Source organism: Petaurus breviceps, unplaced genomic scaffold (genome assembly GCF_028583685.1).
Source record: "Petaurus breviceps papuanus isolate PSGF00001 unplaced genomic scaffold, PetGlider_PUasm1.0 90721, whole genome shotgun sequence".
NCBI lineage: Eukaryota > Metazoa > Chordata > Mammalia > Diprotodontia > Petauridae > Petaurus > Petaurus breviceps.
The window spans coordinates 2,742,285-2,757,374 of record NW_027187322.1 but is presented as its reverse complement, the minus strand read 5'-3'; the positions used below and the strand labels follow the sequence as shown (position 1 = coordinate 2,757,374).

At 52.6% G+C, this 15,090-nt stretch overlaps 1 protein-coding gene across 1 annotated transcript in view; it reads left to right on the top strand.

Moving 5' to 3' along the window:
* LOC138144710 (retinitis pigmentosa 1-like 1 protein) overlaps nucleotides 1-13,185 on the top strand; it is a 31,464-nt gene extending 18,279 nt beyond the window's left edge. Inside the window, exons 2-3 of the mRNA XM_069066106.1 lie at nucleotides 2,402-2,546; nucleotides 3,534-13,185. The gene's annotated coding sequence lies outside the window, so the exon portion shown is untranslated. The remainder of the gene's footprint in view (nucleotides 1-2,401; nucleotides 2,547-3,533) is intronic.
* Nucleotides 13,186-15,090: the final 1,905 nt, after the last annotated feature.

Here is a 15,090-nt window from a genome sequence, read left to right as displayed (position 1 = left end):
GGTGTGCAGAGTTCTGTGCCAAGGGTTGGGGGCCCCAGGGATTTAGAGAGACAAAGAGCTGGGCTCTGTCCTCTTAAAGTGCAGAACCTGGGGACCAGTACAGGCCAGAACCTTTACTGGCCCAATAATTATAGAATATAATCTTAACAGAGTATGCTGAGAGACCTTTCAAGTCCTGTGACAATTCTGAAGGAGGAAATTGGGAAGAGTCCATGAAGGACACAGCCTTGGAACCAAGATATGGCCCACTGTTTCAACAGATGGAGCTGGACAAAGACAGGGAGGCAGGAAGCCAGAGTCGGCTTTTTTGAGGCCCTGGAGCTAAGGCACCTTTTGGAATCTTTCTTCATCTACAAAGATCACAGACTAGGGGCTGGAAGGGCCTTAGGGCTCCTGGGTGCCCACACAGCCAGGGTTCATCTCAGCTGATCCACTCCACACCCCTGGGAGGGAGGGGGCCATCAGTATCCCCACTTTACAGATGAGGAAACTGAGGCTGAGAAAGGTTCAATAACTTGACCAGGATCACAGGGATAGTGAGTGAGGTAGAATTTGAACTCAGGTCTTCTTGACCCCAGGTCTATTGCTCTACCTCCAAATACTCTGTCCCCTCATTTATCTGTAGTGGAGAGAGCTGGCCTGAGGGTAGTGTGGATTTTTATTTAAGCAGACATGTTCAGGGATCCAGCCCAGCCCATCTCTGAGTGAAATTCATTTTTGCCTCTGTGAGGAGAAAGAGGAAGTCTGAGGCTTGGATGTTCATACCTCCAGGAGGGACAGTGTGCTAAGAGTCAGTCAAAGGGTCATGCTTGAGTACCTAGAGGGTCACATGTGGCCTTGAAGCTGCTTCTTCCATCTGAAGAGCTGCCTTTCTCTACCACACATCGTGTTGACAGCTAGGGCTGGGATGCTCCTTTTTAGTACTCAGAATAAAGGCCACTTTCCCTGGGCACCCCAAAGGGCAAGCAACAGCAGCTTCCTCTGGCTAGATTTCTCTTATCAAATGCTGGTTATACAAAAGATGGTTGTTGAACTAGGAAACCCATTTATCCATGAAAAGAGTAAACAGAAATTGGAGAGTTTACTCAGGGGATACAATAATATTGTCAGCTCACCTGCAACGTACAGTCCTTTGGCTTGGGAGAAAGCAGAAAATCTCAGCTCAACCAAAGAGGGAAAAATCTAATGGGGAAATCTGCTCTCAGTAGTTTCTGAGGTTTCAGGGGCTGGAAGGTGAGACATACTGGGGGCTGGCTGCCTCCACATGGCTGAGGCTCTGGGGACTGCAGTTAGCCATTCAAAAATGTGTACCTTCCCCCTCTTCTCTGACTCTCTGTCTCTGTCTCATATCTCCACACTTAAGCAAGCTCAGAGGTCTCTCAAATGGTCAGGAACCCTCCCTCCTCTGGACATAGAACACAATTTGGTGTCAGGGTTGCCCTTCAAGGAATAGTCCTAACTGCCTTTGGGTGAGAGTGTTATATATTTAAGAGAATTCTCCTGCTGGAAGATCTCAAGGAGACACTGTGGAAAGGACATTGGCCTGGTCATTGGAGCCTTGGGCATAAGGGAGTCAGACTGGATGACCTTTTCCTTCTAAATATATGGACCATAGAGCTGTGATAAGTGTTTGCTTAGCAAGGTAATTGGAGACGTAGTGTATAAGAAAACCAGGCTTCCAGACCTGGTCCTACCAGCATGGCCAAGGCACCCAAACACTGGTGATGCAGGGACCGGCTTTGGTCGCTGGATTTCCATGCCTTGTGGGTTCTCTAGAGCCCTGAAATCCTATCCCTGAGCCAGGAAAAAGCCCCTGCGAAAGGGCGTGCAGGCTCCTTTCCCTGCCACACTTCTCTGAATGGCAGAGTAGGTTTGGGTTGGTTAGGGCTGTTACATTTGAGAGGCCTTCTTGCTAGATGGCTTTACGTGTCATGGTAGTTGACAGGGGGGTCCCTTGTTTAAACTTGAATGCTGAGAGATTATCTCTAGGGAGAACAAACCCAAGGCCGGGAAGGAAGGCAGAAGTCTTCAGCCAGGCTCTCCAACTCAGCCCCGGACCGATTCCATCTTAAGAGGGTGTCCCCAACACTGGCCACTCATCTGACGCAGATTCTGCCTGGTTCCACGGCGCTTTGCTCAGCACCTAGTGCGTGTGCAGAATACGGTGTGTGGCACTAAAAGGAGGGAAATGTAGCTGCGATCTGGAGCTTGCAATGTTTCTTTCTTGGAGGGGCAGGAGGAGCCATGATCAGTAATATTACAGGTTGAATTCACAAGGCAGAATGGATGTGGCTCCATGTGTCTCAGTTCCTGGTGTGTTAGGGGCAGGGGCTGCACATTGTCACAGTCATGGCCCATCCCACAGACACAAAATCTATGTTCTTTTCCCTTGTGATTGTAGGTTTCTTGGGCCTTGAAGGAGGCTAGCTGTGGGATCCCACATCGGGCACCAGGATCCTGCTCACTTCTCTCAGATTTAAGAAAACAAGAAAAAGGAAGTGTGAGAACATTTCCCTCAGCAGAAGAAAACCATGGAAGAGGTCCAGGTAGGGTGGGGGCTGGCCCAGGGAGGGTGGGGGGGCTGGCCCAGGTAGGGTGAGGGCTCTGGCTCAGGGCTGCTGCTGGGGGGGGGGGGGGAGGGGCCAGCGGGTTCTCCTGCTGACCTGTGCCCCAGCACTGCCGGCGGCTGCCTCCATTTCTCATGACTCCTTGGGCAATTGTCTTTCTATGGGGTGTGGGCTACCCCAAATCAGGAATGTCGCCAAGGCCCTCTCATCCCAGTCAGCCGGGCGCACCTGGATCACAGCCTTTGAGATAGGTCCAGACAAAGGCCTGGCATGTGCCCTGGAGGGGTTTGGGAGGAGGAGAAGGGAATGAGTAAAACCTGAATCGTGTCCCAGGGTCTTGGGCTAGCTAGTCAAGAGGGAGGCCCTTGCCTCTAAAGGGGCTGGAAATGCTTTGCAAACCTTAAAAAGCTTCCCAAGTGAATGCTAGATGCCCAGGCCCTCAGGACACAGGGTCCTGCTTCTCTCTTCTTGTGTCCCTGCTAAAGTCACCCTTCCTGCTAGTCCTCAGATTTGACCTAGACTGCCTGAGTGGCACAGGGCATCATCTACTCCAAGTTCCCTTGATTCTAAATTCTAAGCTTTTTCCATAACCCAGGAAGTGCCACAGTGGGTAGAGCCCTGAGGCCCAGTCAGGATAGACCTGAGTTCAAATCCTGCCTCAGACATTTAGTAGCTGAGTAACCCTGGACAAGTGACTTGACCTCTTTCTGCCTCAAGTTTCCTAAGGGAAGGCTTGAGCACCAAAGGAAGGTCATTCTATCCAGGGCGGCTTCCAGGCCTTGGGTCATGGGGCTGTGGATGAGAGTCACTGATAGTCCCCGGCAGGGAGGATGCCCTTTATCAATCCTTTCACTCAGGGTCCAGTCCCCTCCACAATGGGGGTCACAAGGGCCATGACTTTTCTAGGGAGGGAGACAGAGTCTTGCTCATAAGCATCTGACTGAGTTTTGGTTTCTGCTGTTAAAGACAGAGACCCTAGAAGGGGCCAGGGCAGTCCCCTTCTCTGGGTGGCTTCCCCTTCGTGGAGCCCGGGATGTTCCAGAGATTATTAGGACAGGAAGAGAAAAGCCTCCCCTCCCTCTTCAAAGCTGCTTGGACCATCCACTGCTGGCACTTTGGCGCAGAGGGCACCATGACCACACAGGTTTTCCCCAAGCCTTGAACCTTCACTGGCTGGACTTTCTTAGTTTCCATCACTCATTTTGCTTGAACTAGGCATTGTGCTGGGGAGACAAGAAAGATGGCGGCGTGGCCCCTGCCCTCAAGGAGCTACCAGTCTGATGGGAGAGGCCAAGATCTATGCAGAGCTCATTGACAGTAATCTCCTAGGGAAGCGGCTTGGGCATCACGTGGACGCGGCCTGGGGTATGCCCAGGTGGGGACAGAGAAAGGCCTCCTGCAGAGGGTGGGAGCCAGCTAGACAGTGTCCACACAGCCTCAGTGTAGCCAAGGCGGGCAGCCTGCCAGGGGCAGGAGGAGGAGGCTGTTGCCGGTCCAGCGTAGGTCAGTTACCTGGCGGCCGAGAAGAGCAGCCAGCTGACCTTAGAGGAAGCGGCCAGGGGTGAGAGACGCGGCAGCCTCTTTGATTTCTAAGAGGAAGCCTTGGAAGCCCAGACCTCGCTGTCAGATGTGCGGAGTCCCTCGGAAGTAAGGGAGCTCATTAAAGCAGGCTTTATGGGGATCCCACAGAATGACTGGAGCCACGCCTCCGCTGTTCTCCCCACACAGAGCCCTCAGCTGCCAGGGCAGCAGCCGGCCTGTGCGTCTCAGTTATTTACAGTTCGGGGGAAGAACGCAGCCAAGTCCGGTCCGGCGGTGTGAGGGGTGTGGCCAGACAGGATAGCTCCCTGGCCAGAGCCAGGCTTTGCCCCCAGGGGCCAGAGCTTCCAGACACCTGGCGTCAAGGGAAGGAGGACGGCACATTAGGCTGGCATCCGCCACCAGGCTCCTGCGGCCTTACACACTCACTTATCAGTTACTCACCTTTCTTGTCCTGAGACTTTGGCCTGGTAAATGGGGAGATAGGGCCCTTTCCCTCCTTGGACATCGTGAAGAGGAAAGGCATGAGTGCCTCCGGCTGGCCAGTGTTCTGACTCGTTTCCCTTTGGTCCTGGTGCCATTTGTTGGAGGCCATGCAGGCCCAGGACAAGGGAGAAAGACAGGCCCCTGGCCTGTGCCTCGGGTACAGGAGGGAAGGAGGGAACCTTGAGAAGAACCTGGTCCTTGTCATCCCTTGTAACAGAAGCTAATAATAGGTTGGATGAAAAATGGGCTTGCTCTGGGCCCCTTTGATAGATGCTGTTAGAAACCGGGCACTAGTGACATGACTCATCTGATCGTATGAAAGGTCGGTTAGGTGTCAGGGTTCAGTGGGGGCAGAGTAAGCTTCTGCACAGCTCTGATGGACCGAGACAGCCTGGGCTCAGGCACTCACAGGCTCACAGCACCACCACCCATTGACTCCTCGGGGGAGCCCAGCCAGACACCAGCTGCCGTCATGGCAGTGCCCATTCCACTCGGACACTCGGCGCTTAGGGAGCTATGCCCTTTTGGAGGACATTTGGAGGGGGCTGGGCACCATGAGCTGAAGTGTGACTGAGGAACAGGACAGGAAATACACCTGTGGTATGTCCTTTGTTTTTGAAGAGGACCAGTGACATCACAGGGTGATGCCTTCACTCCCAATGTGAATTGGGTTGAAGGGGGCAGCGCTGCACAGTCGCCAGCCTCATGGAAGTCCAGGACACAAGTCAGGATGACGGCGATGGCCCGGGACATGGTAGATGCCCTTGGCATCTTCAATGTCTTCCCAAGCTCTAAGGGCTGCTCAGTGCCTGCCTCTGCTGCCTTCATGGCCTGGTCTGTTTGTTGACCGTTCTCACCCTGCCACTCTGCCAGGGAAACCTGTAATGCCTGGGGTAGCCCCCTCGCTCACTGACAGGTCTGAGGCCTGCTGGTTATCCTCAGAGTGGCCCCGGAGAGCATTGGGTGGCAGGTGGGGGGGGGGGGGCTTGGCGGCCCTCCCACTAGAGGGGCTCATTCTCCCTGAACACCAGCACTATAAAACCAGAGAAATAAATGGGAAATGGGCTCCTGAGAAAAGTCGCTTTGGGGGCCTCTGGGCTGGAGAACTAAGTAAGATGCAGGGGCCGTCCTGCTGCTGCCCAGGAGTCACTCTGCTGGCACCAAGTGCCCAATAAGCAGAGCTGGCGTCGGACCCAGTGCCGCTAGGGCTTGAGGGGAGGACACATGGGGACCCGGGGCTCATCTCGGGAGCCCCTCCCCATTTGGAGATCAAGCATTTGGCTCTGAAGCAGAGCAAAGGGGCAGTGGAGCCTCTTCTGGTGGGGCTGGCAAACGGCACCTCCAGGGCACCTGGGAGCTTTCACTGAGCAACTGATTTTAGGAAAATGTTGGCAAGTCAGTCAGTTCCCAAAAGGCCTCCAGCTGCTTCCCCCTGTCCTGAGGGACTCTGCCCCCACCCCAATGACTTTTACATAGTTTGCCATTTATTTGCCTGTGTATGTCTCGTTTCCCAGCAGATTGTACGTTCCTGAAAGGCCCCGAGTTGTCTTTGGTGCCCAGTGCCCACTACGATGGGATCTATTTTCTTTCTGTCCCAACCTGGGCTCCCTTGGAAATGGGAAGGGTCTTCATGGCAGTTTAGATACAGTCTGAAGAGGCCCAACCCCCTCATTGGACAGATGAGGAAACTGAGACCCGTGAGTCAGGACTGGGACCCAAACCTGGAGGGGACTTTGCATCCAGTGCTCTTTCCCCTGTACTGTGGGGCTTGAGAAACAGGTATTCAGCATTAGAGTTGGGCAAGTCCGTTGGTGGGGGCATCGTGGCCGACTTACAACAGCAGGCTCTTTGGCTTTGTGAGAAGAAACCTGCATATCCCTGGCCTGGGGCAGCCCCACCAGCCCTGGCCAGGGGAGCTCTCCTCGACCCCTCCCCGCTACCAGCTTGCCAGGGTGGTGCATTAAGGCAGTGGCCCATTTTCAATTATTCAGATGAGAAGACTGACCCAGTTCTCTGGGGCCTCCGGGCTACTCCCAGCACTTAGAAGTGGGTCAGGGATCCTCATGGTCACGGAGCCCCCCTTGATGAGAGGGTGCATCGGTCCATGACAGGGGAGGGGGGCATGTAGTCCTCGATGCAATGACCGAGCCCTCCTCACCTCTGGGCAATCCCCTGTCCCCTAACCCTGGCCTGGGACATTCTGCTTTCTCTCTGGCGATTATCTCCATTGGATCCCGCCAATAGCCGGTTTGTGCACAGTTGTTAGCCTTTGTCTCCCCCGCTGGACAGGGGGATGCTTGAGAACAGGTCTGGGCTTTGCCTTTAGCAGGGCCCGGCACGTCGAGGGGGCTTGATGAAGGCTTGCTGACTGACTGACTGACTGACCATCTCTTCTCGGATCCTTTGCCTCCTTGTCCTGTTCTCACCACAGTCACTAGTGGGGGTCCTGTTCTGCGGGAGGCTGGGAGAAGACTTCTGATCATCTTAGAATTAGCTGTGGCTGTTCTCTCCATGTTTCCCCAGGGAAGGAAAATCAATGATTGAGAGTGGAAGAGGAGTCTAGGATGGGCCCTGCCCACTAATCTCACCTGTATTGCCAATGCGGGTGGGTCTTTAGGGCCCAAGCTCAGGCCCGCTCTCCTGGAACATCGGGATGACTGTTCTCAGAGGGCAGTAAACAGCAGGTTGATTCAAAACTGGGAGGTGTTGGAAAACCCCTTGGGCAGGAGATTTCGAAACGAGATTTAGGTTAGAAAAAAACCACAGTGGGAGGGGTTGTGGAGAATGAAAGAGATGGAAAAACTCCAAGCCAGATAGTCATTGAAAAAGCAAGCAGAAATGAGAGGGTGCCAATGGCGAGACAGAGATAGCTAGGGAGTCTGCTAGGCTGGCGCACAGTAGGACTGCAGCCTTTGGTTCAGGACATGTCAGCACCAGCATCATGGAGATGAATCCAGGGGAGTTCAGAGAGGGCTAGGAAAAACTACCTGGGGGTGGGTGGGCCCACACTTAAAAAAAGGGAGAAATCGCCTGGATGGCTTGGATCTGAGGAGGGAAAGAGGTTCAGTCACAGCCTCTGTGGCCAGTGGGCTGCCTCGATGGCTATCTAAGCCTAGGCTCTGTTCTTCACTCTAACCAATTTATATCAAAAAACCTCCAAGACCAGCCTCCATCCCGTTTCCAGGCTCTCGGTGGCACCGAGTGAATTGTCAGGACCACACTGAATATAAACAAAGGAGAAGGTGTGATATGGCATATGGCAGAGATGGAGAGTGAGCGGGAAAGGACTGAATAAGAGGAGAAAGCCCAGGCTGGACAAAAGAAGGAGGGGAGAGCAAAGGAGAGGCGGAGAGAAACCAGAAAGGAACAGAGGAAGCAGAGGGGTACTCCTTTGTCCTGCTCCAGGGGCCAGGGGGAGCCAGGGGAGGGTGACAGAGCCCACAGGTGGGGCAGAGGATGCTTGAGAGAGGCGGTCCCAGAAGGAAGGTAGAGGGATGAACGAGTGGCCTGCCCTGAGGCACCCACAGCGGCCGCTGCTCCTGGGGACACTTTGTCCCATGCTGGATGGAGATCAGAATCGTCCTCTGCTTACGGAAGGAGCTGCCAACCAGCCAGCGATGAGAGGTGGAAGGGCTTGGTGACTCACCCCCTGTTTGTCTCCTCCACTCAGGAGTCATCCTTCCCCCCGCTGTCTCGTGGAGGGTGGGGACCCACCTAACCAGAGTGACAGCTTGGCCTCTCCTGACTCCGCTGATGACAGATGACACGCTGTGGCATCTTCACCCCACCCACCTCGGCCCCCAAGCCTTTTGCAAAGAAAGCAGTAAACAAGCGATGGGTCATAGACCTGTCTTGTGGAGTTCCCCCTCATCCAGTTCCTGCAGTGTGTATCTGGGGAGCCCCTGCCCCAAAGGAGGCAGTGTAGACTATGGGGAACCACTCTTTGAAGCTACAGTCAAAATATCTCCAATGATTACTAGGGTTTCTAGGAAAATCAAATGCTTTCATGGAATCCTGAAATCCTGGAGCCAGAAGGTCCCTCAGAGAACATGGAGTTCAACACCATGTGAGCAGAAAGTTCATTGACAAATGGTTAATCAGCCCCCACTTGAAGACCTCTATCGATGGGAAGCTCACTACTTTGCCCATTTCCCTTCAGAACAATGTGAATGGTTAGGATGTTCTTCCTTATCCCGGCCCTCTAGGGCTGAGTAAAACTCGGCTCATCCCTCTTCCATATGGCAGTGTCTCCAAAATAGAAGAAAGCCGTCACAGTCTCTAGAAGCCACCTAACGAGGCCTGAATCCAGCAGACTGTACTATCTGACATTTCCTATCTCTCCATCTAGTCCATGGGGTTATCCTGAAAGACTTCATGAACTGCTCTGTGGAGATCTAGGTTCCCTGTGCCTATGGCGTCCCCCTGACCTGTTGGAACAGGAAATGCAGTTCATTAGACCTGACTCCTTCTTGATGCACCTCGGGGTCCCTGCTTCCCTTTCTGAATGCTCTAAACCCCTCCCTTTAGTGGCACATTCTGGAGCTTTCCCAAGAACTGAAGTCAGGCTCAGTGGCTTCTAATTTGGAGGATCCCCTTCCGGCCTGTCTCCAAGCCCCTTGTGCACATTTCTTTGGATACCATCCGTGCCACCAGCCAGAAGCCTCAGGAGAAGAAATAACAGGTGGCTCTCATCAGAGAGGGGACCATCGCTGACTTGGAGCAGGCCTGGCCTTCCCCGTAGCAGGGGCCCCTGAGCCCCTGGCTTCCACAATGTTCAGCTAGTGAGTAATCAGCCTCTCCCACCCCACTCCTGACTTTCTAGATGACCTCAAACAGCTGACATCCAAGCTGATTCCCAAGCTCACTGATTTCCAGGTTCTGCTACATGAACTGTATGACTTCCCCTTCATGTGCCTCAGTTTCCTCAGCTGTTAAGTGGGAACAGTGGTGCTTGCATGGTAGGCATGCCTCACGTGCCATTGGGGAGGAAAGCATTTTGTTGACAGCCACAAGCTCTAGAAATAGGGTGGACCGTGATTAAAGGCGGGGCTGTAATAATAGGGCAACATGACTGGCAAACACTTTAAGAGGCTTAGGGGAAGGATATGGGAGGTTTGTCTTGGGGGGACCCAAGTGTCCCAGAAGGGCTTTTGTGGGGAAGCTGCCATGGCCCACTGGGGCAGGAAAACCTCCTGGCCAGCCAAAGGTGTTCCAGACAGAGGAGGGAGGCCCTGGGGGGCCTTCCTGGTCTCCCTGTCTGCTGGAGTCTGGGCCAGGGCTGACTGTTCCATCCATTCCTCTTTCCCTGATTGCCTGAGCTCTTAAGGCACAAGGTCCCCAGGTCTTGGGACCTCTTTCTGCTATCTAAGCCCCAGGCTCCTAAGCAAATATGGTCCAGGTTCTCCCAACTCCATGTCCCCACCCACTCCCCTTCACCCAGCAGCCTCAGGCTCATCTGGGGGGAAGTCCTCTCCTCTCTTCAGTACTGGATACTGGACACTGTGGGGGCTGCTTGGGAAGACGCCTCATCTGCCAGCCCAGGGCTCTTCTGGTGTTCTGTCCCAGCCATTCCAGGGCACATACCATGTGTAGGGAAAAATTGGCCCAAGTGACTCAGGACTCCTTGGAAGAAAAGCCCAAGAGGTCGGGGAAGGGTCACACTCATACACTCACACTCACACTGGCATTCACACATATACTCTCACACACTCCCACTCCCACACTCACACACATACTCCCCCCACTCACACACACTCATACTTACACACATATTCACACACACACTCACTTCCACACATACTCCCCACACTCACATATACACTCACACACATATTCACACACACACTAGACATGCTCACACATACACAAACTCACACTTACACACACACTCACACACACAGCCCTTTCAGCTCCTCCCGTTATTCTGAGCTGGGTTGGTGCAAACTACTCTTTGTACAGGCTGTAGACTGTAAGCTCCTTGAAGGCAGAGCCTCTTGTCACCTGGGACTGCACCTGGTCCACAGCAGCTATTAAAAGGTGCTTGCTGAATGAGGCAGGGGCTACATGGGCTTACACCAGTCAGGCCCGGGGGATGGAGCCCTGGTTTCGAGGGCCAGGCTCCTGGAGGAAACCGTCTGGGATGCAGCTCCAGGCTGCGGGACTTGGGCGACGTGTTTTCTTGTTGGGCCTTGCATGAGGCTAACCCTCCCTCCTCTTCCGGAGTGCCAGGTGGGGCCCGCTCCTTTTGCCCTGTTATTACCGCTGGCAGAGGGAGAACCAGGTTTGTTTGTGCCCCGGGGAAGGAGAGACTCAAGTCAGGCCAGTTCTCCTGGTGCTGCTCATCCTCTGTGTGTGGGGAGGAGCCGCTGGGGCCTGTTACCTGGAGTCCCCCCAGGGAGGGGCTGTCGGGAGCCGGCTGGACTGGAGCAGCAGAGAGGGCTGAGGGTGGTGCTTCTGGTCCTGGCCAACATCATCACTGGCTTTGGAAAGAAGGGCCTGTGGGGAGGAGGTCAACGGAGGCGGGCCGGGCTTCAGGGCTTTGATTCATCCTCAGCTTGTGTGGGCCTAGAACCTCTCCTCCTGATCTAGCACCAGGCTCCCTGTCCTGGCTTCCTGTGGGGAGGAACCTTTCAGAACTTTTGTAGGGAATGAACATTGGGCCTGGAGCAGGGCAGGCTTCCCATAGCAAAAGCTGTGCCCACCTCCCAAGACTGTCTTCCTGCTCTTGTGGGCATTTCTGTCCCATGCCTCCTTCACAGCAGACACTCCCGGAGAATTTCAAGATCTCGGTTTCTCTCTCTCTCTCTACCTCTCCCCTCCCTCCATCTCTCCTCTCCCTCCATCTCTCCTTTCCCCTCTCTCCCCTCCCTCCATCTCTCCCCTCTCTCCCCTCCCTCTATCTCTCCTCTCCCTCTTCTCCCTCCACCTCTCCCCTCCCTCCATCTCTCCTCTCCCTCCATCTCTCCTCTCCCTCCATCTCTCCCCTCTCTCCTCTCCCTCCATCTCTCCTCTCCCTCCATCTCTCCTCTCCTTCCATCTCTTCCCTCTCTCTTCTCCCTCCATCTCTCCTCTTCCCCCTCACCGTCTCTTTCTTTCTCTTTCCATCTCATCTCTCTCTGTCTCCCTCTTTTCTATTTGAAGCTACCAAGTTCAGGAATACCACTTCAATATTTTTTTCAGCAAACATCCCCATGTATTCAGTGATCCTTTGCAATATCTGTGGGATTGTCATGAGGCTGGAAAGCCTCTCCACTTGTAACATCTTAGTTTATAACACTGACTGCTCTGAAGTCTGGGCATTTGTCTCAGGGGAGGCATGCAGCTCCTTGCAATCTCACAGCCCAGCCCTGACTCTTGGTGGCAGCTGGACCTGCTGGTGTCACACAAGTGTTTTTAAATGGGCTTAGAAGGCATTGCCACAGTGATGCTAATGGACGTTGTTGCCCAGTGGTCTGAGCAAGAGGGTGGGCCGCCTGCTGTCCAAAGACCAGCCCTATCTCTGGCTCTTCTGTGATCCGAGTGCCTGGGTCCCTCTTTCCCTCTCTCTGTGCTTAGGTCTCAGTCTCTTCTTCTGTAAAATGAGGGTGTTGAAGAGACTTGAGACCCTAAGTCCCTCTGATTCCTCACCATAAACCAAGGAGAAACAAGCTAGAAAGGAGAAGTGTTTGTGGTCACTGGTGAGGAAGGTGTTGGGACTGGACAGCAGGCTGGGGAAGGGTGTTTCCTCATTTCTCACTGACCTGCCTCCTCCAGCTTGTCTTCTGGGACCAATGTGCAGCAGACCCTAGGCCCACCATCAGCAGGCTGCTCCTATTTCTATAGTGCTTGGGTCCAGGATCAATTTTTAAAGCTATCATCTGATACATTTGAGAGGTTGAATAGGCAGGGTTTATTCTCTCCTGTTTTATGGAGGGGAAAACTGAGGCATGCAGAAAGGGCCATCCTTTGCTTCCTGGTCAGGGAAGAATGCAGATTGGATTCACCTTGGACCATTCTGGCCTTACCAAGTCACAGAATCCCTACATTTGACTCTCAGCTTTTTACTGCAGCCCCTAGAGGGGTAACAGCAGATCATTCAGGTTAAACAAGTTGTGGTACCTAAATGTAATGAAATACTTCTGTGCCATAAGAAATGACGAGCAGGCAGACTTCAGAGAAACCTGGAAACACTCATACAAACTGATGCTGAGTGAGGGGAGCAGAACCAGGAGAACGTGGTCCACAGTACCAGTCACAGTGTGCGATGACCATCTCTGACAGACTCAGCTCTTCTCAGCAAGGCAAGGATCTAAGACAATTCCAACAGACCTGTGATGGAAGACGGTGCCCACATTCAGAGAGAGAACTGAAGCAGGCTGTTTGCTCACTTTTTCTCCTTTCTCACGGTTTTTCCCTTTTGTTCTGATTCTTCTTTCACAATATGACCAATGTGGAAACTAATATGATTGCACTTGTACAGCCTTGATCAGATCGCACGCCATCTTGGGGAGGGGAAGAAAATTTGGAACGCAAAATCTTACAGAAATGAATGTTGAAAACTGTCTTTATATGTAATTGGAAAAATAAAATCCTACTAAATGGGGAAAAAAGAAAACTAGCAGATCATTTAAATCCTAGAATTTGAGTGGGAAGGCTACCAGGACACACACAGCACAAGGAATCCCCACTATCACATACCTTACGAGGAGCCTCCAGGTCCGGGAGCTACCCTTCTTTCTCCAGGTAGCCCTCCACTCCCCTTTTGGGTAGCTTGAATGGCAAGAAGGTTTCCTTGGGATGGAGCCAAAATGTGCCCCTTTGTAAACTGGCCTCTTGCTTGTGGTCCTGCCCTCACTGGTCTCCTCTGTCTTCCCTGTGAGTGTCCTTCCAGCCTGCTCTTGCCTCTCCCAGAATCTCCTGGTCTCCAGCCTAAGTAGCCTCAGTTCCTTTAACAGTAGAAGGAACAGGCATAGGGAATGATGTCAAAATAGTAATAATTCTACTTTGAAATAAACTTTTCACCTGACTGTCTTTTCTTTGCCTTGCTTCAAATGCCATGGCGTCTTCCTCCTTTAACTGACCTTTCTATGCCATGGACCCCCAAGCTGCCCTCTAAAGGTCTTTCTCCAGCTTCCAAATGTTGTTGTTGTTGTTGTTGTTGTTGTTCTTCTTCTTCTTCTTCTTCTTCTTCTTCAAGCAATTGGGGTTAATCAAGGTTACCTGGCCAGTTTTTTTGTGTGGGTGTTAAGTATCTGAGGCCAGAACCGATCCAGGTCCTCCTGACTCTGGGGCCGGCGCCCTTACTCACTGTGCCACCTGGCCACCCCTCAATGTTCTTCTTAAATCATGGCCTCCAGTGAAGGATACTTCTCATTATTACTAGGTGCCAGACACTGTGCTAAGTGCTGGAAATATAAGTACAGGTAGAAAGACAGTCCCTGCCCTCCAGGAGCTTACATTCAGATGGAGGAAGACAGCATATGCAAGGAAACGGGAAAGGTGCAGCTGGAAGAGGAAAGAGATACCACTGTCCTGTTTCCTTCTTAAATGGTGGTTTGGGGAGGGGCCATCCAATTAGAGGGAAGAGGAGCCCCCCTTAGAGGAGCAAAGGTACTCCCAGTGTACGAATTCCAATTCTAGAGTAAGGGATCAAGATGGTCAAGGAGGTCCAGAGTACTGTGTGGAGAGGGATGATGGATTCCAGATGGCCTGATGAAAGTAATGCCAGGGAGACAATGACCACCAGTAATGACTGGAAGCTTAGCCCTTTTTAACACAGCCAAGGATCCCATTAGCCTTCTTGGATGCCACTTCCCACTACTGACTCATATTGAGTTTGCTGTCCACTAGGATCCTCAGATCTTTTTTTCAGAACAACTGCTGGCTCTTCCTGCCTCCCCTATCTTGCACTTGTAAGGTGTACATGTGCCTTCCCGTTTATGCAGGGGCTTCCTCCTGGCAGCCCTTTGAAGGTAAAAGTGCATTAGCACCTTTTTGTACATCAGGGAAAGAAGGCTTCCATGAAATGATTTGATCAATAAGTAGACAGACCTGAATCTAACACTGACAGTGCAGAGAGCTTTCCTGTCATGCCACATTTCCCCAAATCACAGAATCAGAAGGACCCCAAAAGTAGCCCTCCAGTCTCACAAAAACCTGAATGTGAATGGCTTCTCATCAGACTTTCCTTGGAGACCTTCTACGATGGGGAGCAGGGCAGCCCATTCCCCCTTTGGATGGCTCTAAATGTTTAAAATGTTAAAAAATACTAAGCTGAAACATGTCTCTGCAACTTTCCCCTTTGCTCCTAGTTCTGCCCTTTGAAGCCAAGTCAAACAAGGTTAATTCCTCTTTTTGGGAGAGGGGAGGGGCAAGGCAGTGGGGTTAAGTGACTTGCCCAGGGTCACACAGTTAGTAAGTGTCATGTATCTGAGACAAGATTTGAACTCAGGTTCTCCTGACTCCAGGGTGGCTGCTCTATTCACTGATTCACTTAGCTGCCCCAAGGTTAACTCCTCTT